The sequence below is a fragment of the Lissotriton helveticus genome, chromosome 1_1 (assembly GCF_964261635.1).
Source record: "Lissotriton helveticus chromosome 1_1, aLisHel1.1, whole genome shotgun sequence".
NCBI classification, from domain to species: domain Eukaryota; kingdom Metazoa; phylum Chordata; class Amphibia; order Caudata; family Salamandridae; genus Lissotriton; species Lissotriton helveticus.
The window spans coordinates 657009426-657032247 of record NC_136057.1 but is presented as its reverse complement, the minus strand read 5'-3'; positions in this window follow the sequence as shown (position 1 = coordinate 657032247).

Below are 22822 nucleotides of genomic sequence, written 5' to 3'. Positions count from 1 at the left end.
ACCAAATGTCCCCTTCATAGCAGTCTGGGGGCACTGGTAAATGCCCCACCCCAGCCCAATACACTATGCCTTGTCTGGGAGGTGGTCACACCTCCCTGGGACAGGATCCCTATTGATCTACCTTTCCCTGCTTGAGCTCAGCTCAAGACACACAGATGATGGATGGAATGTAGAGCAAATCAAACATTCAACCCCAGTCAAGAGATCTGGGTTAAATCTATTGTTCTTTTGCTCACCATGCCACCCCAGTTTAGACCCAGCCATAGGCAAATAAGTCTTGACCCTGTTGACCCTGTTCCCAGAGGAACAGTCCAGCCCGAGCTGGCATATCATGTCCTCCCTGGACCAGAAACAAGCATCCTGGGACCGGTTTCGGGGCTTCACCCCAATCAGCCAGGCTAGCTTGAATCGAGTGGCGCAGCGAGCCTGAGACCCACGTCTGGGCATACCCTTCCCACTTAGGGCGACAAAAGAAAAGCCCATTGTGGAACTCTGGCTTGAAGTGCTGATGGCCTTCACTATTGAAGAGGTTATGATGGGGTCATAACCATAGGAGTACTCCAAACAACAGACAAAGGAAGGCAGCTGGGCCACTTGCCCGGCTGACTGTTTTAGATCATCTCAAAGCAAGCTGAATAGCTTGCTGAACTATGAGGCTCCTAGTCCTCACTGCGGGGTACGTAAACAGGTGATGAGTGGTGGAGTGCGAAATATATGAGAAGTGCAGGGAGGAACCAAAAGGCTTCAAGTTAAAAGTTTTAGACTATGCAGATTTAGCGGTACAGGATTGCTAGAGACTGGGGGGAGACATTTTCTTCACAGTGAATGCATTTTGATGTTTTGAGATGCATCATACAAGGTGTATAGGTAATTTACGATTGTATGTGTAGTCCAGCTGGTATACAACCATCTGTGTGTACTTAAGCTGAAAATAGCAAATAAAAATTAAATGTAAAAAAGCTTATTAACATTTGAAGGTTGATTTACTTCTGTTAATCTTGAAGCTGGCTGAGACATAATGTGTGTTTTCAATATGAAACTTCTTAACACTTCTTTTGTGAATTTTTAAGGGCCGTAAATAACAGGTATCTCTAGTATCCAACTTCAAAAGTACTAAAATGATTGCCATGGGGAGTATGAAAGGTCAACCTGTAGGTCACACCTGATGTAAGAAATAAAGTCATTTTATCATTTTCACTGGCCCTATCATAACATCAACCCTGAAGGATGGCTCATGTATCATACTTTGTGCTGTCTCAATTTACATTTTGCACAATTTCCATTTTAGATTTGTTTTGCAATTTGCACAAAGCAAGAAAGAAATGAACAATAGAGTTTACAAATAAGACGTAAGAGAGGCAATTAAACCTTTCTGTGCCAAGAACATAACGGTTACGCCCTCCCCCACGATGGCCATCGGGGAGGACATAAACATTACATCCTCTGCACACATCCAGGAAATCCTTCTCCTGTTTACAGCAGTGGGAATTCATTTTTTTTCAGCCTCTGGAGCAGGGGAAGAGCTTCCCAAGCCATTTCTAAAGAGAGACCAGGGGAATGCTGGGTGGAAGTAAGTTTGTGGTTCCCTGCAGATTCTAGAACTTTCCATCACACAAATGGGAGGAAAATGTGTCTTTTTATAGTCAAAGTTTGAGGTTTGCAATGGATTCTTGTTTATAAAACTTGGTGAGAGCCATAGAAGTCAAGTCACCCTGGATATCCCTAGGTAGGCTAGGTGTCCCTGGGTGCTGGCTGAGCTAGGGTCCAAAATTTAAGGGAACAACAATGGTAGAACATGTGTTGGAACAGGTCCTGGAACACTGCCAAGGGCCTGGGACGGGGTTCCATGAGGCCTGGGGAGGCCTCCCCTGCTTCACCTGTGTGATAAGGTGCCTGCTTGACCCGGGTCAGAGCTCCGTCAGGGCCCTCCTTCCAGCCCTATGCCTGAAGCCTACCTGGGACTCCAAGCACCCAGGCCCCAAGGTCCAGTGAGCCTGGCCTTTTGGTTGCATGCCATGCTTTCCACTGGTGCTACCAGACGCCCGAGCCACCCTGGAGGTCCTGATGGGGGTTGGTCAAGGGCTGCAGGAGGCTGGGTGCATTTACATCTTCGGTCCCCTCTGTCACTCGATGCACACCGATTACAAGAAAGGAAGGTATCCTTCCCTGGATTACTAGGGACAGGATACTTCGTAGCCACTTGGGGTCTGGCAGTTCACTATTGTGAACAGATGGTGCAGGATGACCCATCTCGGTCATGGGCTCTGTCCTTGGCCTCCCTGCAAACCAGAGGCCCCAGGACAGGGTTCTGCGGACCTGAGGAGGCCTCCCCTGCATGTCTCAGTCCGAGAGCTCTAACCAGGCCCCAGTGGTCACCAGGGCAGGCACTCCAGCCCTGGGCTTCATCCTCCAGACTAGCCAACCGCCAAGGTTCTGGAACTGGGGTCCACCGGGTCCAGGGAGGCCTCCCCCGCTTTGCCTGCATGTTAAGGCGCTTTTGGGCCCCAAGACAGAGGCCTGTCGGGGACCCTCTCACAACCACGTGCCTGAGGCCTATTTGGGGTTCCAAGCCCCCAGGCCGCAGGGACTCCGTCAAGTTAAAGGACAAGTAGAAGCCCGGTTCGTTAAGGTACAGCGCGACCCAATGCCTGTCCTTCAAGCCCGGCCATCTGGTCGCATGCAATGCATTCCAATGGTGCTACCAGATGGCTGGGTTGCTCTGGATGTCCAGATGGGGGCTCAATTACTTTCCTGAGCTGAGGTCAATGCGTTCACACATTCGATCCCCTCTCTTACTCGGTGTGCACGAGTTACAAGAAAGGGGGGTAGCCTTCCTCTGGCTATCTTGGGACAGTGTACTCTGGACCCCCCTTTGGTCTAGTGGTTCTCAGCCAGTGACCAGATAGCCCAGGACTGGCCCACCTTTGTCATGGGCTCCGTTCTTAGCCTCCCAGACCGCCCATGGGTTCTACAGGCCTGGGGAGGCCTAACCAGGGCCCGCAAGGCCCCAGGGTAGGCATTCCTGCCTTGGGCTCCATCCTCCAGCCTGCCGCACTGCCAAGAACATGGAACGAGGGGGGTCTGTCAGGCCCGGGGAGGATTCCCCTGCTTGGCCTCGACCAGGAGCTCCGACCAGGGCCCTGGGGTGCCTCCCATCCTCATCTCCCTCCTCCAGCCCACCATGTTAAATCACCCGGGACCGGGTACTGAAGGCTCGGGAGGGCTTCCCTGTGTAACTATCTGGGCCCAGGAGCTCCAACTAGGCCTGGGGCTCCACCAGGCCCAGGGGTGGGCGGTCCCGCCCTGGGCTCCATCCTCCCCATGGCCAAGGTCCCAGGTCAGGGGTACACTGGGCCAGGGAGCCCTCTCCCTGCTCCGTCTGCAGGTTAAGGTGCCTGCAGGCCCACACACAAATAACCCACACCCAAATCGGGAAAGTAGTAACCAAAAATAACAATACAGGATTCTTTTGAGGCCCTCTAATTTGAATGAGTACACTTTAAATCTTTAAGGAGGATCAATTAGTTGGCAAGGCGGGCTTCTGCGTGTCCCAGCACCTGCCCCTTTGATGCACTTGACTGAGTGTCCTGGGGGTCCAAAGCATTTACTTTGAAAAATGTAGTGTTCAAAGAAGGCCAGTCACCTGACTCCTTCAGCTAGTAATAATGAAATAAGACTCTAGTTCTATTTGTTGTTTTTTGGAACTGGGGCCATGATTAACAGGGGGCATTCCTTTTGTGCCACTAGAGGTGAAATTCCTGCAATAAGATATGTCTGGGTTACAACATGGGCAGTCATAGCTTAGGTCTATTATGATATTGAGCTGCACATTACAAAAACTAAATTTTGACTGTGTGCCATGGCAACATACCAGTGTCACAAGCCTGTTTCCCCCATACTATCTTACAGAACAACAGATACTTATGGCACGCAAACATGCTAAATACACTATGTTATACATAGTGAAGTTGCCTTTAACCGTTGCTGAAGTTGAATCTGCGGATTGAATAATCCATGGGTATATTACACTGCCAATATTGACATTTCATTTTTAGAACTACCTACAACACCACCAATTGGGCGGATATGAAGCGTTAGGAGAAGGGTTTGTAAACAAGTCTTGGGAATTTGTTTAAAGTTTAGGTGTAGAAATAATGGAACTGAAGTATTTCTTAGCAGTTCAGACAGCAAGAGTACTTTAAGTGGATAGTTAGTTTACAATACATTTTTGTGGCTGGGGGCTTGTAATGCTTCTGTGACAAATCTGTCCTGCTACTTCAAAGGTACTCCGGTGGCTGTTATACATCTGAGCTTCAGATTGCTCTCTAATGGGAGTTACCTGATGTTGAACAGTCAAGAATGCTGTGGAATGTGGTGTGCCTATCAGGTGACAGTTTCTTCCGTTGATACTTGTTGTACACAAGTACTATTTCCATCTACCCATACAGTGAGGGATGCAACGCTTTGGCTTTCAATTAATCTGACCACCATGCATTTTCATGCTCTGAGCAAACTGAAAGCCTTACTGTTTCAAAAAGATGAGGCCTTAACTTCCTGCAAGGAGATGTTTGATCTTCAGGTGGCAAGGTAATCTTCGGAAATACACGCACTACTCTGTACTAACTTCCCACGACATTTTGGAGAACTGGTGCATTGTATTTTTTAACATGTCTAATACAAAGGGAATGGAGCACTTTTCCAAAAGGAAAGACTCTAGGTTGGTTAGCACCTTCCAGACAGTTTTTGAAGTCATTCCATCTTTTATTCATCTTGCCTCAGGAGTATCTTCGGAAGTCTTCCGCTGGGCATGTTCCTGACGGCCATGATAGTCGTTCAAATATTTTTGCTCCGCAAAGTATGTCCCATTTCAAGATCAAAGGGAGATGGCACTTCCTCATGTGCTACTGTGTCATGAGCACATGGTGCATTGCTTTAGCACACCCTGCATCGAGAACTGATTGAGCATTGGTTCTTATTGTTTTGGCCTGTGTGGCTTCTCTGCATGCAGCCTGTGCTCCACTGTCTGCAGTGCACTTTTGAGTGTGCTTTGCACTTATTAATGGGATCTCAACTGGTTGAGCTATCGGACATAAACGTACTATTGGACCCTTAAAAAACCCATATGAATAGTTGTACACCATTTAATCGAAACTCTGTGAGTCATTCTACTAGCCTCCCTGGTATGCTCTGCCCTGGATGGATTGAATCATGGCTTTGGTTAGACGGAACCCCGACTGGTGTTTTCTCTCCCTCAGTGGCTGCTGAGGGGGATGGATTGGAACATATTTACTCTATAAACTTGCTACAAGGTGTGCCTCTGGGATCATCGCGGATGCTTGGAACAGCAATGTTTCATTTACCATACGTATCACATAAACATCTGGCTATTCTGTTGGGTGGGAACTTTCATTCAGCCTGTTTTTAACATCCTAAATTAACTCTTTAAATTTGACCTCTTTATGCTGCTAGATTTCTTAAGTGGGCTTTCTGTGTGCTTCGGGCTTCTAAATCTCATGAATGCCTTTTAAACTGTTTTTACTTTGACTTTGATTACTTTTAAGATTTCCTTTGCATTTACCACTGCATTTTTTGCAATAGTGTTTTTTCTCTTTGGAAAGCTTCTTTAGTCGACTTATGTACTAGGAGTGGGTGTCATGTTTTCCAGTTAGGCCTGGAGGGGAAACACTGCCATTTTACAAATACACAGGTCTTTCCTAAAGTTGCCTTCACTTTTGCACAATGACCTCTGGCACACATTTGCATCAATGACCGTCTGGATTAGTTTCTTGGAAACTATACCTGCTTACTCTATCAACTTCGCAAGAACACTATCATGCTACCTTGACACCATGTACAAGGTTTAGACACACTCTTTGCAAATGTGCTTGTCGTATTCTTACATATAGCAACATAGCTATCCATAACTTACAAACAATGGCAGCCTTATCAAGGTCTCAGCACCAAGCGAGGATGCCCTTTATTATAAATAAACATCTGTTTCCAGGGGTTGGCAGAGGATCGCATTGCTGTTATTGGCAAGATCTCTACTTGCTGATGCTTCAGGCCCAGCAGCTTACTGATCTCTCTATGAGGGTACTCAGTCAAAATATTGAGCTTGAAATGTTGACCTACACTGATATCGAGTTTTAAATATTGTGACACAGAAATATCGACAGCAAGAATATTGTGGTAAAAAATATCGACTTTAAGGTAAAAAATATTGATTTTAAAAATATAGAAGTCGGGGCATGGCCAGCAGCCAACGGGAATGGCCACACACTAGCGTGGCTCCAGAGCCCTTGCCTAATATCCGGTAATAATCCTGTTAACAATTGCTGCACGGAACCTACGCTCAGCGGGACCACAGCACCTGCTACCGTGGGCACGATTGCAAAGGCCTCGTTGTGATGATACAGACCTTTAAAATGCGGAGGTGAGGAGGCACAAAATTGCGGCGGCAGGAAAGGCATAGCCCCGAGGGGAGAATGCGCCACTGACGTGCCTGACTGATAACCCGACCTCAGCCAGGCCGGGGCGAATGGGAACAACGTGTGGCCCGTAACCCTGCAGCAGCTTGGAGGCGTGGTTCCTGGAGCCTTGAAGCCCGATGGAGGCAGACAAGGAAGAGGCGGCTGTCCGGCGAGGGACACATGCTAACTAGCCTGAGTGAGCAGAATAGCCAGGGAAGCAGAACAAGTGGGGGCCTTGCTCGGGCGGGCTCTCTGGCTCTTGCCTGTATGATCGGAGCCATCCTAAGGCACCGGGAGGGGTGGTAGATTAGTCCGCAGTGGATTCGCACCGAAGAGGTCCATATTGGGACCGGGGTAGTTTCTACGGCCGCAAGCAGAGGGTGAAGAGGCACATAACCATAAGCCGGCTACTAGTCAGACCCCTGATTGCGTTCCCACCAGACCAGAGGAGCAAAGAGACGGTCAGAGGCAGACATGGAAAGGTGGACAGGCCGGGGCAGCGTGGGGAGCCTGGGCCTTTTGCAGATGGTCTGCATCTCCCCAAGTGCAATCAGAGTGACCACTTCAGTTTGGCCCAGCAGAAGAAGCCACATGAGCTTATTCCGTAGGTTGGGGCCTTGAATCTGTGCCAGATGTTGTGAAGGGCTGCAGTCTCCACAGGGTCACAACATCAGTGGAGGAGGCTCCACATATTAAGCAGTACAGTGGTTTTTCGGGCAGCAGAGTGCGCTGGGCTACGGTGAGGGGGGTGGATCCACAGTGGTGTTGTGCCCCTCTGGAGGACGGGAAGAAGGCGACAAGAGGAATGATCATACAACAGATGGAACTATGGCATTCTGCTGGGTGTTGAAATGACTGGCGAGGAAATTGCACAGGCCGCACTTAAAAACCAGGAGTGACTGTTTCTCTGACTCCATCTCGGAATCCTGACAGGCCGCTGGTGGCATGTGGCCCCTAGGCAGGCGGCGGGGAATACCAAGCCACATCCTCTGCTGAAAAACCCTCTCACTTGCTTTATGATGGCCGGTAAGAAAGGTGCAAAATCGTCGCTACAAAAAAAACTCGACAAATATACATGGAATTCAAAAGGCAAAAAAATAAGAGGCCATTAAGAGTGCCAACCAGGACAAGACACAGCCTCCTCCTGAGCAGCCCAACTTAACACTTCAAGATATCTTGGCTGCCATAAATGGTGTACAGTCCTCCCCGGAGTCCCGGCTGGATTCCGTGAACATCAAAGTCTCCCTCATATGGGCCAACCCTTGAAATACGGACACGAGAGTCAAAGAGGTGGAAAATGCCACCAAAACCATCGCCACAGACACTTCCCAACTCAAACGGCAGGTACAACAACTATTGGAAAACCAGGTCAAAATGGAAATGCTACTGGACGACTACGAAGGCAGAGCCCCCTGAAACAATGTGCGTATCCTGGTGGTCCCAGAGCATGCGGACGGGCCAGCCATAGACCTCTTTTTCGAGAAGTTAATCACGAAACATTTGCGACCATCTCTCCTCTCACAATATTTGTCAATTGAACAAGCTTACCGGGTCTCCGGGTGGTGTCCTAAGGTAGGGGCTCCCTCGACCAATAATCGCTTGAGTCTTCAACTTTCGAGGCTGAGATGCAATACGTCACAAGGCACGGAACAAACCACCAGTTTCACTGGAGAATAGTGTGATATCCTTCTTCCCGGATTTTACAACAAATGTCCAGAACTAACGGCGAAGTTTCCTGAAGGTAAAGAGGGCGCTCAGATACAAGAACATAAAGTATTCCATGCTCTTTCCAGCCAAGCTGTGCATCGAAGCCGCTGGAAAGATCTGGTTCTTCCCCACCCCAGAGGAGGCATGGAATTGGCTGATGGGCTGGCGACAAGTGGGCAAATCTGGTAAAGAAAGGCTTGTCGGAATGCAAGGGAACAGACCCAACCCCTCCCGAGGAGCAAGCAGTGGATCGCGGGATGGAGAAGCAGACGTGAATCCTGGCAGCTGAAAAGACACTGAGATATATCAATCGGTGGAGGACATATTGTACAGCTAAGTGGGGGAGCGCTGCATACATGTAAGTGGGGGTGTCACTAAACTTGGGGGGGTGCCCTATGAGACCCCGACTTTGATTTTGTCTTGAAGTCCATGGCGGGTCGAGGGTAACCCTAAAACCCCACATTGATGTTAACTATGCCTGTCTAGGGCTGTGGTTCACACATACTTGCTTGTATTACAATTCAGTGGAAGGGTTGGGCGGGGGGAAGAGAGGCTGCTATCCAAGTACCTTTTCACATGGGGGGCGATAGGCACTCTGCCTTTTTGGGGAGTGGGTAGTTTGAAATCCACTGGCAGGGGGCAGGGACGGGGGAACAGTTGATAGGGAGGGAGGTTTTACTTTTGTTTTTTATGCACGGATCAGTCCATGTTATTCACATACGCTGTTCACTTCTCGCATCTCCACACAGCCCACAAATCCCTACAATTCTCATGATGGGTGGGGCCACTACACCTCACTTATCGGCTTGCACAATGGGCCCAGGGCTTGCGCTGAACATAATGACCCCTTCGATTTGGGCCTCCAGTCCCGATATCTCCCAGAGGCTGACACGATGGCCATACATCTAGTTGAAATGTCACTGACCGGCCTAACTTGGAACGTCAATGGGATGGGTGACAAAATAAAATGGAGGATTGTGTTGCAGTATCTCAAACGACAAGCCCAGACATAGTCCTCTTACAAGAAACACACTTGGTGGGCAATAATTGCAGAGCCTTGTCCAGATGGGGGTATTGACTCTTAGTCCACGCGGGATATAACTCGGATTCCAGAGGCACAGGCATTTTAATCAAGAAAAATCTTGCACTAACTAAACAACACACATGGGCAGACCCCAAGGGCAGGTTTGCAGTTGTGGAGGCATGTTGGGAGGGGAAGCCTATCAACATCGTCTCCGTCTGTGCCCCACCGGCTTTAGGCAAAGAAACACTGGCGGACCTTGGTATGGTCTTGCTCAATCTCCCACCCTGCACGTTGATCCGAGGGGGAGATTTTTAACATGCCGATAAATGATTTGATAGACAGACAACCCGCAAGTCCCCCGAAGAGACTCAACAACAAACATTTCAGAATTTCTTACCGCTATGGGCATCACTGACATATAGCACCACTTTTATCCTGATCTGGCACGATTCATATACTGCTCCAGCGCCCACAACAGCCTCTCTTATATAGATTACCTCTAAACCCATTCGGCCTGCATTGGGGGCTTCCGGGAGCCCAGCTGTCTTCCACAGGGCATCTCGGATCACTCCCAGTCTGGGCCGAATTCACTTACAATAATCGGCGTCAAAGGAATACTGTATGGATTGACCCCTGGTTACTCATGATCCCAGATATAAAAGAAAGCCTACGAGTGCACTCGGAACACTACTTTAAGCAAAGACAATATGGGAGGCATATAAAGCGGTGGTGAAGAGAAAGGCTTTGTCACTCAAGTTGGGGTACATCAAAAAACAACGGATGCAGATAGTGCAGCTGGAAACCTACCTCAGGCGCTCGAGGTGTAACACACATGGACCCGACGAAGCTACTAGACATAAACTACAGGTTAAACGGCGAGAATACAAAGCCATAAGAGAAAGCCGGAGCTAAGCTGATGGCAACGCGTCACAGGCTGTATCAGCTGGGGGACAGGACTGGAAAGTTGCTTGCCTGGTTGGAAAGGATGGAGGTGGCGGAACGATGGGTCCCTCAGTTGATTATTAATAATACACAGACCCACAAAGAATTGCAGAGGCCTTTGCAGACTATTTCCTACAGATCTATACTCTGTCAGTCACTACCACCGCAGAGAATTCTCGTTGATTCCTGGAGAACTTAGCCCTGTCTACCCTGTCCCCCACCGAAAGGGACTCAATGGAGGAAGATATCACTGATGAGGAAATCCACAGGGCAATAGGTAACATACAATTTAGGAAGGCGATGGTCCCCAACGGGATCCCTATTGAATTCCTCAAATCTATCATCTCTATAACGACACCCTATCTGAGGGACATGTACAATGAGAGCTATGAGAAGAGGTTTTTGCCAGAAGATCAGAGGCTCACATCCATCGTCAGAGGCTCACATCCATCGCAATTATCCATAAGCCGTAGAAACCCAGGGACAGCTGTGGGTCCTATCGACTGATCTCCCTGATCAACGCTGAGACTAAAATCCTTTCTAAATTGCTAGCATCCGGCTGGCCCCTCTTCTCACCTCATATCTACATGCAGATCAGTCCGGCTTTATGCCAGGCCCAAGTACGGCCCTTAATCTACTTAGGCTTCACAATGTGATTGGCCACAAACACGTTATAGAAGAGGACGCCATAGTATTATCTCTAGATGCTAAAATGGCATTTGATTTGATTGAGTGGCCGTACCTCTTCGAGGTGCTACAGTGTTTGGGGTTTGGTCCGAATTTCCTCGGCTGGATCAGGCTGTTATATACAGATACCAAAGGCCAAGTTAAAGTTAATATCTGCACATCCTGAGTGTTCCAACTGAAAAGGGGCACCAGACAGGGATGCCCTGTGTCCATTGCTTTTCTCACTAATAATGGAGCCATTGGCGACATGCATCAGAAGGGATGTACTAATAAGAGTGTTGAAATGGCCGAGGGACAGGAAGATAGGCTATCCTTCTATGTCAATGATATCCTGCTCTACCTTGCATCCCCCATGTAGTCACTTCACAGATTTTTAAACATTTTCTCAAACTTTGGGAAATACTCGGGTACTCGATTATTTGGTCTAAAGCAATGCTTTTCCCAGTGCATGGGTCGGCCCGAGACTCCCATTGGGTTGTGAGATGGAGGTGGCGGAGGAGGGGTTACGCTACCTGAGAATCTCATCACCCCGGATCCAAGCATCTTCCACACTAACAATCTGGCAGCGCCCTTGAGCAGGCTGCGGAACGATGTCAAACACTGGAGGACTCTACCCCTCTCCCTACTGGGCCGAGCGGCCCTTTTTAAAATGCTTGTGCTCCACAGGTTTTTATATATACATTAGAACTGTCCATATAAAATCCCGGAGTCCTACTTTAGAAACGTGGGTAGACAAGTGAGATCCCTGTTGTGGGATGGGAGGGTGCCCACATTGCCCTGCATAAACTAACTAGTAGTTGGAATGATGGGGTTATTACTCTCCCTGATGTATGCCTCTACTATTGGGAGTCACAATTAGTGGTAGTGAATCACTAGGTGTATCGCCCCCGACCGATCCAGCTTATCTTTTGGACAAATACCAGATGGGGAGAGAGGGATATCTAGGGGCTCTGTTCTCTAAGGCCTAGAGGGCCTATTGATTTCTGGTGGCAAGCCAACAGGAAACTGGGCTGGCTGGTTACCCTAACTCAGGCTACCCCACTGTGGTCGACCCAAAAACTTGGGACACTATGCTATCAACCAGGGTTTGACAGATGGGATATTATCGGTATCTCCACCATCTGCAACCTTTGGAAAAAGAGGAAAATTGTACCATTTTCACAACAGGAAAAATATTATGATCTGGCTAGAGGAGAGGTCTTTCGTTACCTACAAATCCATCATGCCCTTACTGCTGCGCTCCCAGAGGATGGGGATATACCGGAGTTGTCCCCCCTCAAGGATTGGTTACTCTCTGAACTACTGCTGAGTAAAGCAATTTCATTGACGTACGGTAAGTTAAGTAATAATATGCCTGACCCACTTAGGAGCCTTCGCGAACAATGGCAAACTGACATAGGTCCAGTAGAGGAGGAAGACTGGCAATCTTCACTCTTGTCCCCGAGGGAAGCAGCCATTCCTCTTAAATTCCGACTAATCCAGCTGAAGGTATTCCACAGATTGTATTTCACTGGGGCCGTACTTAGAAAGATCGGGCGCAGAGAAGATACACTCTGCTTGAAACAATGTCCTGAGGAGGCCACTTTGTACCACACTATGTGGGAATGCTCACACATAAAGGTACTATGGGAGGGAGCCACACGGCACATGCGCAGAGCCATAGGGTAGAATATACAACTGACACCAAAACTGGGGCTTCTAAATATATGGGAGGCAACAGACCTCACTGTACTGGAACAGCAATGGGTCACCCTGGGATACACATTGGTTAAACGCTCTATTGCAATGCATTGGGGTGCAACTGAGGTGACGAACATGGGATCGCTGAAAAGGAAGTATTTAAATCCAGAGGCTGCCCCAAGAAATGGGATAAAAATTGAGGCAAATGAAACACTTAGGGGGAACTATGTACTTCTCCCACCGTGGAGATGGAGATGCAAGGAGAGTGACGGAACGGACATTTGTGAACAGGTGTATGGGAGTGCACCAATACACGAAAACTGTAAATTGATTCATCCAGAGGTGTTTAGATGACTATGAGAATGCATTGACTGTAATTGTGTACGTTTATATGAATTAATACAAAAATGTTTCAAAAAAAATCTTGAAGTCATTAATATTGTTTGCAAAAATATAGTTGTTTAGAAAATCGATTTTACTAATTAGTGTTATGTATTTTAGTATATATTTTAAATGTATGTGATGTATTTTTTGGTAAAAATATTGTTTATGTTTTTTAATAAAGGTGTACAATGTTTAGCAGTTATTCATTTTATTTTAATAAAATTTTGCATTTTTTAGTTCCATAGCGGGTTGTGGGTTTATAGAGGAATAGGGTGGGAAGTAATTTAATTATAACAAATTAATGAATATGTTTAGTTATTAATATTTTTTTAATTGAGATTATATCATGTTAATTGTGTTTTTGATTTTAGGGATACATTTAGGTGCAGATTGTGGGATTTATAGGGGTAAAGGGTGGGAAGTTATTTATTTTAAAATAATTAATAATGAGTTAATTAATATTAATTAATTAATTGACAATTAATTACATTCATTTTGTAATTAATTTTAGGTTCGGGTTGTGGGCTTTATAAGGATAAAGGAAGGGAATTAATTTATTTTTAATTAATTAATAATTAGTTGGTAATTTAATATTAATTAATTAATGATGGTAATTGTGTAATTAATTTTAGGTGCAGGTTGTGGGGTAAAGGGTGGGAAGTAATTTATTTTTAATTAATTAATTAATTGATAATTTATTAGTGTAATTGTTTAATTCTTTTTTAGGGGTGTGGGTTTTGGGTTTATAGAGGTGAAGGGGAGTAAATTAATTTGACTTTCTTTATAATTAGTTGTTGAGTACTATTAGTTGTTTAATTGAAAATGTTTTTTAATTCTGTAATTAATTGTTTTAAAGTTTAATTTTAGGCCTTGGTTGTGGGAATTATAGGTGTAGAGAGTGGGAAGATAATTACATTGTATGTGTTTTAATTTGTTTTTTTAATTAAAAATATGTGTTTAATTGATAATTAATTATGTTAATCATGCAAATATATTTTATACAAGAATCATGTTGGTTCAATAAATATTAAAAACTTCCCACTGTGTATTCCTCATACATTTTTCTAAGAGAAGGAAAACAAGAGTGACTGAGTGAAAGGGTTCCAGATCTTTTACCATGGTTCATGGGGGATCAAGGTTGCCATGTTCAGAAGTTGCCAGAACCATTTGCTACCCGCCTATGGTTAGGGCGTTAATGTTGGCACTGTGCTTTAGCTGGCCTATAGGATGAAATGTCCTGAGTGGGTGCATGGAATCAGTCTGGCACTATCCCAAAGGTTATGCTGTCCGCAAACGCCCAGTTCAAACAGTAGGGTGGAAACTACATGACACATTTTTGTGCGGGGGACTCCCTGTCCTACCACCACACCGGGTTCTAGAAAGGTGATCGCCTTCCACTTTCAAGGCTCTAAACTGTCTGGGGATTACAGAAGGCAAGGCAGGCCTGGTGTTATGTTCCTTTATGTGTGCAGGAGGCAGGGATCTTTGGGGGCACAGCCCCTCCCCACACAACCTGCCAGAATAGCTGTGAGAAAGCCATGCCTTTTGCCTTGTTCACTCTCATTTTTTGTATGATACTGGTGGTAACTGACTTTGACTGTGCTTTGGTCTCCTCTAACCAGGCCCAGGGCCAGTGCTTTGATGAAACCAATATATGGTAATTAGGTATAAGTACAATTGGCACTAACAGACTTCTTCAAGGCCCTATTATATAATAAGGCAAAGGGGTTTTCAATTTAGCTATAATTCCATAGCATATAATAAGACAAGGAGGTTTAGAGGCCCAGTAGATTTCCTGCACTGGATGGTGCAGTTCTGTGTTGCCTGCTGTCATTTTTAAAGGTAGCCCTGCTTTGCAGACTATATTTAAAAGTAAATTATATGCAAATTCGATTGTGGAATTGTTGGAACCCGAAGATCTCTGGTTGGCACAGGTAGGTACTTGTGACAAGCAGGGACCCTGAGCTCCAAGTCAGGGCAAGGGAACTACTCCTTCGAATAACCCCTGCTCACCCTCTAGGTAGTGTGGCACGAGAAGACAAGGCTAATCCTCAGGGCGATAGTAAGTTAAGCATTTATGATCACACACAGTAAACCCACTGACCCACCACAAATGGACACCAGTCAAATGGTTGTATCAAAAATACGTATACTTTATATAAAAGATCTGTTCAAGCAGGATTATCACAAGACCAGGTAACATGTAACGATTCTAGGCCACCAGATTATAATAGGCAAGAATTAGTCTTTCAATGTTCGTTGTTCAGCAAGGTACGATGACAGGGAAATAAGAACGTTGCGGACCCTGGATCCGATGTGAACTCGGGACGGAGTTCTAGTGTACCTTGCTTGTGGAAGTCCGAGGCGTTTCAGGCGCGGCTGGTGAGGGCGGACTCCGAACGAGGCCGACGGTTCTCCAGAGGATCTCTCCGGGTCAGGACCCCCTGGTGGAGGAGCTAGACTGTGGAGGGTTGCGGCGATCGGGGGTCGATGCAGCTCACGGGGCGAGGCCCCGTTCAGGCCTGCGGGACGTACTACTTCTTAGCACGCCGGGTCGTACTCGTGGATCTGTGAGGGGCGTCGCATTCTCGGGCAGACGGGTGCAACACCAGGCTTCCGGTACCACTGTACGGGGAGGCCTTTCTTGAGGTGCGGCAGGGGTCTTGGTATGCAGGAGGGCAAAGCGAGACAGTCGGGTACGTTACGACGTACGGACCGTCCGAGGCTTTGGAATGCGCTCCGTGCAGATTCCGGCGGGATAAGACGAGAGGTGCGCAACGCGCTCCGTTAGCGGCGAGGTGACAGGAGAGCGGGCGGCCCGGCACTGAAGCGGAGAGCGACTCTGGGATGAGCGGGGCTCTCTACGGCGGGGCGACCAGGCTCCGAGCTGTCACGACCTGGGAGGGGGCGAAGGCACCCGAGTCACAACTCCGGCGAGGGAATAAGAACTAAGGCCCAACAGCAGACGGGCACAAGCAGATAGAACCCAATGGTCCTGGGGTTCCGTTCAGGGGTCAACCTCTCGATCAAGCCCTTGGAAATCGTTTCAGGCACAAGTCTACAAAGTCCTTTCTGGTCCTTTCCTCTCCGTTCTCAGCAAGGCACCACTGCAGGCCACAGGATACAGACTGGGTTCCGTCCTTCAGCTTCTCTTGGTCCTTCTAGTCAGGCAGAGGTTCGTCGTGGTCAAAACTGGATCTGATTTGTAAGGAGCGGAGCTCCTATATTTATACTGCGATTCTTTTGTCTTTGCAGGCCAGGGAGCCTGAGCCTAGTTCAACCCGGTTTTGGAGTACTCTGTTTACAGGAAGCTGCCGTCTTCTTTCAGAGTGAGGGCAGAGGCATCAGACGCTCCGCAGGAGGTGGAGCCAGCATCGTGGTGGTGGAGCACAACCCTGTTCAGAGTCAAGGACTACTCCGCCCACCCATCCTGGTGTAAGCACCCTATTTACCACCTGGGGGTCCCAACTGTCCCCGGGAATCTCCCAGCCCTGTCACTCACACAAACCCAGACAACAGATAAACATCCTGGCAGAGGCGGGCTAAATGGTTAGGCGCGCAAAGGCTATCTTTCTAAAAGTAGCATTTGCAAACACAGGATATTAAAATAAACCTTACTAAAGGAAGTATTTTATTATTCTGAGTTCAGGCATACTAAACTCGACATGCCACCGTGTTCCCTGAGTCTGCCGTGACTATAGCGTGTAATAGTTCCGACAGCTCATCTTGGCCTAAGAGAACCGGTAGCCCTTCCATAGTGAAGAACGAAAAGGGCGGTAATTCACTATGAGGACATGCCACACTCTAGGCATGTCCTACCTTACGCTTCAATGCACCCTGCCCGTAGGCCTACCACAGGGGTGACTGATATGGAGGTTAGGGAAGGTTCAGGGACTGGCAAGTGTGGGCACTTGCACAGTCAGTGTGACAGTACGGGACTGTACGCGGGGTCTGCAATGGCGGACCCTAATCATGTTTTACGAGGCCGCTTCTGTGGGTGGCGCAACCAGCGCTGCAGGCCCATCAGCAGCATTTGTATCTACAAGCCCCGGCACTCCTCGTGCCTGTTACGGGGGACCGACAGTAAACCAAATAAGCCAATCGTGGAAATCAATTGCACATATACTTTTCATTGGGAGCACTTGCACTGCGGCATAGGTTGGCCGTGGCGCAGTGCCCTGAGCGTCGAACACCAGCAAAACATCGGAGGCACATCAGCAAAAAAAGAGGAAGGGAGACTCACGCCAAGGTGCCAGGTCTAACAGGAATCAAGGGTACTTCCAAAGTGGTAGTCTACCATATGTTTACATCTAAGTCACCCCGAAGTCTCCACTAGGTGCCCCAGGGGTGGGATGACATGTAACTGTAAGCAGAGACAGTATAAAAGATGTTTTATATGGCCTGGTGAGGGAAAAACTGCCAATTAAAATGTTCCCAATTGTAGCTACTTAGCTCCATAGGCAAACATTAGAATGGTTTATCTACATATATAAAAACGAATGTATGTCTGTCTGTCCGTCTGTTTGTCCTTTATGCATTACTACACCATTCATCCGATCACCATGAAACTTTGGGAAGTTGTTGAGTACACTCCTGCGCAGGTTTCTGGCATAAATTTGTTCTAAATATCTGCCCCCCAGGGCCCTCATAATCTTTCGAATAAGGATGTACACACAAGACGGAAAAACAAAAAATTGTGTATCCACAAGCACTCGAATAAATAAATAGAATTAAAACAGCATTCATCCGATCGCCAGGAAACTTTGGGAAGTTGTTGAGTACACTCTCGGGAAGGTTTCTGGCATAAAAATGTGTTAAATATTGGCCCCCCAGGGCCCTCATAATCTTTAGAATACTGATGTACGCACAAGACGCAAAAACAAAAAATCGTGTATCCACAAGCACTTGAATAAATAAATAGAATTAAAACAGCATTAATCCGATCACCAGGAAACTTTGGGAAGTTGTTGAGTACACTCCAGCGAAGGTTGCTGGCATAATTTTTTTTTAAATATCGGCCCCCCAGGGCCCCTCATAATCTTTCGAATACTGATGTACGCACCAGACGGAAAAACAAAAAATCGTGTATCCACAAGCAGTCGAATAAATAAATAGAATTAAAACTACACTTTGAAATGTTTTCCATATTAAAATGAATAAGTTTCAATAAAAATGACAAAATGTAAATTGAATGTTATCATAACGAGTTTCCTTGAATTTCCTTTCTTCGGAGATCGCAGCAACGCGTGACGGGTAAGCTAGTTTAAGTATAAATATTCCTAGAAAGGAGCTAAAAATGCAATTCTAGGGCTTAAAAGATTGGTATTGACAATCCCAATGACTTCCCATGGTTGAATGTATCGTAACTAGTATAAACAGTAAGTTATAGAACTTCTTTTTCTGTTAGCCAAAATCCAGCCTTCTAGCAGCCTCTCCAAGATTAACCAGCCTGAACAGGCTTTGTCAATCTGCTTCGATGAGATGATAAGTGGCCTGCAAAGAGTATAGGTTTTCTGGCGGTGGGAGCTCTTCAGCTTCGGAGAATTGGCTAGAAAGGGGGCTGGGTAAATCAAAAGGGGCTTCAAAGAGAGCAGGACAGTAAGGAATGCCAGCCAGGCCTAGCCCCTCTTCCTGTACCCCCCAACCAGATGGCGGGCCCAGGAATGGAATTTGCAGATGGTCGGAAGGGGGAGTGTTAATGAAAATGAGCAACACCAGTAGGTTGGTGTAGCCAGGTCTTACTCTCCTGGAGAAGAATTCTCCATATTGAATTTCAAAGTGCATTGCTTTATAGGACAAGAATGTGCCCTATAAAGGAAGGAAGCTGTCATACTTTTGTGTGGCAACCTGCACCTCATGGATTTGGGTTTTGGACAATTTGAACCCTCAAGGGGAACTTCAGGAAGAACTTTCATAAGTTTGGAGACCTTTGGAGCAACTTTTGGAAAAAGCTTCACGAGAGGACCAACGAGACGTCGAGATTCAAACCAGCTACCTTCAACTGCAACCTGGCCTGGATTTCAGGTTCGTCCCACTGAAAGCCCAGGAGCACCAAACTTCCAGTATGTGAACGGGGCCTCGCCAAGAAGTTTTCCAACAATGATGCATTGAATCGGTCTGCTGGAGTGGATGGAACAACGTTGAGAGAAAATCCTCCAGAAAAGTTTCTAAGTCCAAAGGTAAAATTTTGACTTATGCCTCCTGCTTAGTGTATCCGACTAGGGCTCAATCGCGTTCGGCCTCAAACTTTCACTTTGTTCATGTCAAGCGTGACCAGATGTCCCAAGGTGGTGCTATATGTTTTTAGGCACTAAAAGGTTTTAATATTTTAAATTTCATATCTCTAGTTCCTTATATTGGTTTTGTCAATTTGGTGTCATTTTAAAGATAAAAATATTTCCTATCTTTTTTAATTGGTGTGGTGTTTTTATTGTGTGTTGGGTCTTACGTATTTATTGTGTATAGTCAGCTACCAAGGGTTAAGACAGGGTCTAATATTTTGAGTTCTGTATTGGACCTTATGTTGTGTTGGTGGCCATATTCCTAGTGGTAAATCCCTAATTGCACCTACTAATAAACCATCTTCCAACAATGGCCATCCTGTCCGGACCTAAGCCCTTTTTGTGTTATTGTCTGGAAGCAATACAAAATCCCAAACCTCAGAGCCATCGAGAGTCACTTGCACCAGGACACTAGCAAAAGGCACAGATGGTTAGGAAAAGAAAATTAAGGGGCAGATGTATCAACATCGAGACTTGCGAATCTCAAATAACGATTTTTTAGAAATCGCTATTTGAGATTTGCAAATTGGTATGTATGTAGAAAATCGCATTGTTTTGCAATTTCTTAAAATTCCTTAATTGCGATTAGCAAATTGCGAATCGAAATTAAGGAATAATTTCCCATTCATTTCTAATGAATGTGAAGTTATTTGCAATTTGCGATTCGCAATTTGAGAATCGCAAATTGAGAATAATTTCAAGGGTGCAAGGGTGTCATAAGGACACCCCTGAAATTCACATGTGTGGGCATATGGCACACATACATGCCCTACGGGCATTTATGTGTGCAACATGGCACCTTCACAAATGCAAAAAAGTGCTTTTGTGAAAGAAATCGCAAATTACCACCAACTTGAAGTTGGTGGTAATTTGCGATCTCTTAATGAGAAATCGCACAACTTGGGTGCTTCATACATTGCATTAAGGAATCGCAAAATTTGCGATTCCTTAAATGCAATCTCGAAATAAGGAATCACAAATTTGTGATTCCTTATTTTGCACTCAAATTTGCTACATACATACCATTTAGCGAAAATGAGTTAGCAAACGCCAAATTTTGGCGTTTGCTAACCCATTTGAGCGTCATACATATGGCCCCAAAACTTTATAAAGTGTTATTTTCAGAATTGTGGTTTAACATTCGACTTTACCATTTAAGATGATTTTAAATTACAATAAAGTTAAGTGTAAATAACATATCTCTACCTGCTTTCAATCAAAAGGTATAAGGTAACCCAGTGTGCGTTAACGGAAGAGATAGGCCGTACAGCAGCGAAAAACAACTTCAGGAGTTTTTCACTGCCAAGACTTAGGTACACATGTCCTACTTTCTAAATACAAAGCACCCTGGTCTATGATTCTTTAGAACCTACCTTAGGGGTGACTTATAAATATTGAAAAGGAAGGTTTAGGCCTTTCAAAGGTTTATTTTGCCAGGTTGGAATGGTAGTTTAAACCTACACTATAGGTTTTAAAGTGCTACTTTAGTAGGTGGCACAATGAGTGCTGCAGACCAACTAATAGCATTTGATTTATTGGTGCTGGGTACATATAGTACCATTTATTATATACTTACAAGTAAATTAAGTGTGCCAATTAGATGTAGTCCAATTTTTCCACGCTTGAAAGAGAAAATACAAGCACTGTAGTGCTGGTTAGCAGTGGTTAAGTGCACAGAGTCGTAACGCCAACAAAAATTAATTCCGCAAACGGGAGCATTGAAGGCAAAAGGTTTGGGGGAATACCATGTGTTAGACCTGGCACCTTGGCGTGAGTCTCCCTTCCTCTTTTTGCTGATGTACCTTCGATGTTTTGCTGGTGTTCGACGCTCAGGGCACTGCGCCACGGCCAACCCGTGCCGCAGTGCAAGTGCTCCCAATGTAAAGTATATGTGCAATTGATTTCCACGATTGGCACTTTTGGTTTACTGTCAGTCCCCCGTAACAGGCACGAGGAGTGCCGGGGCTTGTAGATACAAATGCTGCTGGTGGGCCTGCAGCGCTGGTTGCGCCACCCACAGAAGCGGCCTCGTAAGACATGACTCGGGTCCGCCATTGCAGACCCCGCGTACAGTCCCGTACTGTCACGCTGACTGCGCAAGTGCCCACACTTGCCAGTCCCTGAACCTTCCCTAACCTCCATATCAGTCACCCCTATGGTAGGCCTACGGGCAGGGTGCATTGAAGCGTAAGGTAGGACAAGCCTAGAGTGTGGCATGTCCTCGTAGTGAATTACCGCCCTTTTCGTTCTTCACTATGGAAGGGCTACCGGTTCTCTTAGGCCAAGATGAGCTGTCGGAACTATTACACGCTATAGTCACGGTGAAGGACTGAGCTATGTAAGGCCCAGCGGTGCCAGGGAACAACACCTATAACCTTCGTGGGATACCTGTTTCGGCGCACAAGTGACAGAGACACGGGAGACTTCCTTCGGCGTCAAAGATCAGAGTTTATTACTGCAGGGAGGCAAAAGTCACTAGAAGTACAACTGCGTGTAGGTTCTACGAGCCTGCTTCAAATTGTATATGTGAGTCGCTCTCTTTTATACAAGGTTTTACCATTGCACAACATGTGAACAAAAGGTTACAACCCAGTTCCCACGAAAAGACTTCAAAAGGGTCGCTTACATGTATTCAGAACCCCGGAACATAATTACTTTAACATCACCAGTTCCAACTGTAAAAGCACATCTTCCCACCATTAGGTACATTCCACTTGAGTTGTGAATAAGCAAAAGAAAGAGACAAGAACAGCTGCAGGGAAGTCAGACAGCAGGGAAGAGATAACGCGAGGTTAATATTGGATGCGCAATCGTAGCTTAAAAGGGCTTGATCACAGCATGTGCGAGGCTGAAACAATAGACCGGCAGGGCAGAATCACCTTCGAGCGGAGGCAATTGCCTTAGCAGATTCTCTTTCCCTAGTCATAAAAGACGCATGAAAGGAATATGCTTCTTCCGTAAAGCTTGGGAACTAAAAGGTCATGATGCGGACAGTTGCCTGTTCGCTGACTACGTGAGGGCAAGAAACAAAATGGATGCCGTATCTAAAATGGAACCCAAGGGTTCAGATGTAGAACCACGTAAATAAGGCGAAGCATGCCAGGTAGTGTAGTGAAAATGCGTACTCTTACTGAACTCGTCATTTACGGTTCATAGATACCTTACTTGCCCATATTTGTTCATGCCCGGAACATCGTAACGATTCTCACGGAACCTCAGACGCTCCTTTTGCCCTCATGTAGGCAAGAACTAGTCGAAGTCGGAGTCGATCTCGATATTCATCAGATCATTCAGATGTTGTTGGAGCATAATTCTATCCATCAATGCCTCTTTGGTAACAGATGGCCTTCTTATACACGTTGTAGCGCAAAGGCCACATAAGGCAGGACCACACTGTACACACAGACAACACGTGAACAGAAATGTCACAACAACCCCTATAATCATCAGAATCTTCCAACCCCAAGTCGACATTAGACCCCAAAACCATCCTAGAAGCGTCCAATCTCCTTCGTCCTCCTGTATGGACTCCGAGATTTTGTGCAACTTGGAGATGGCTTGGTAAACCGTTGGAGCGTTATCAGGTATAAATATGCAGCAGCTCGAATGGATGACCTTACACACACCGCCTCTATCTGCTAGAACAA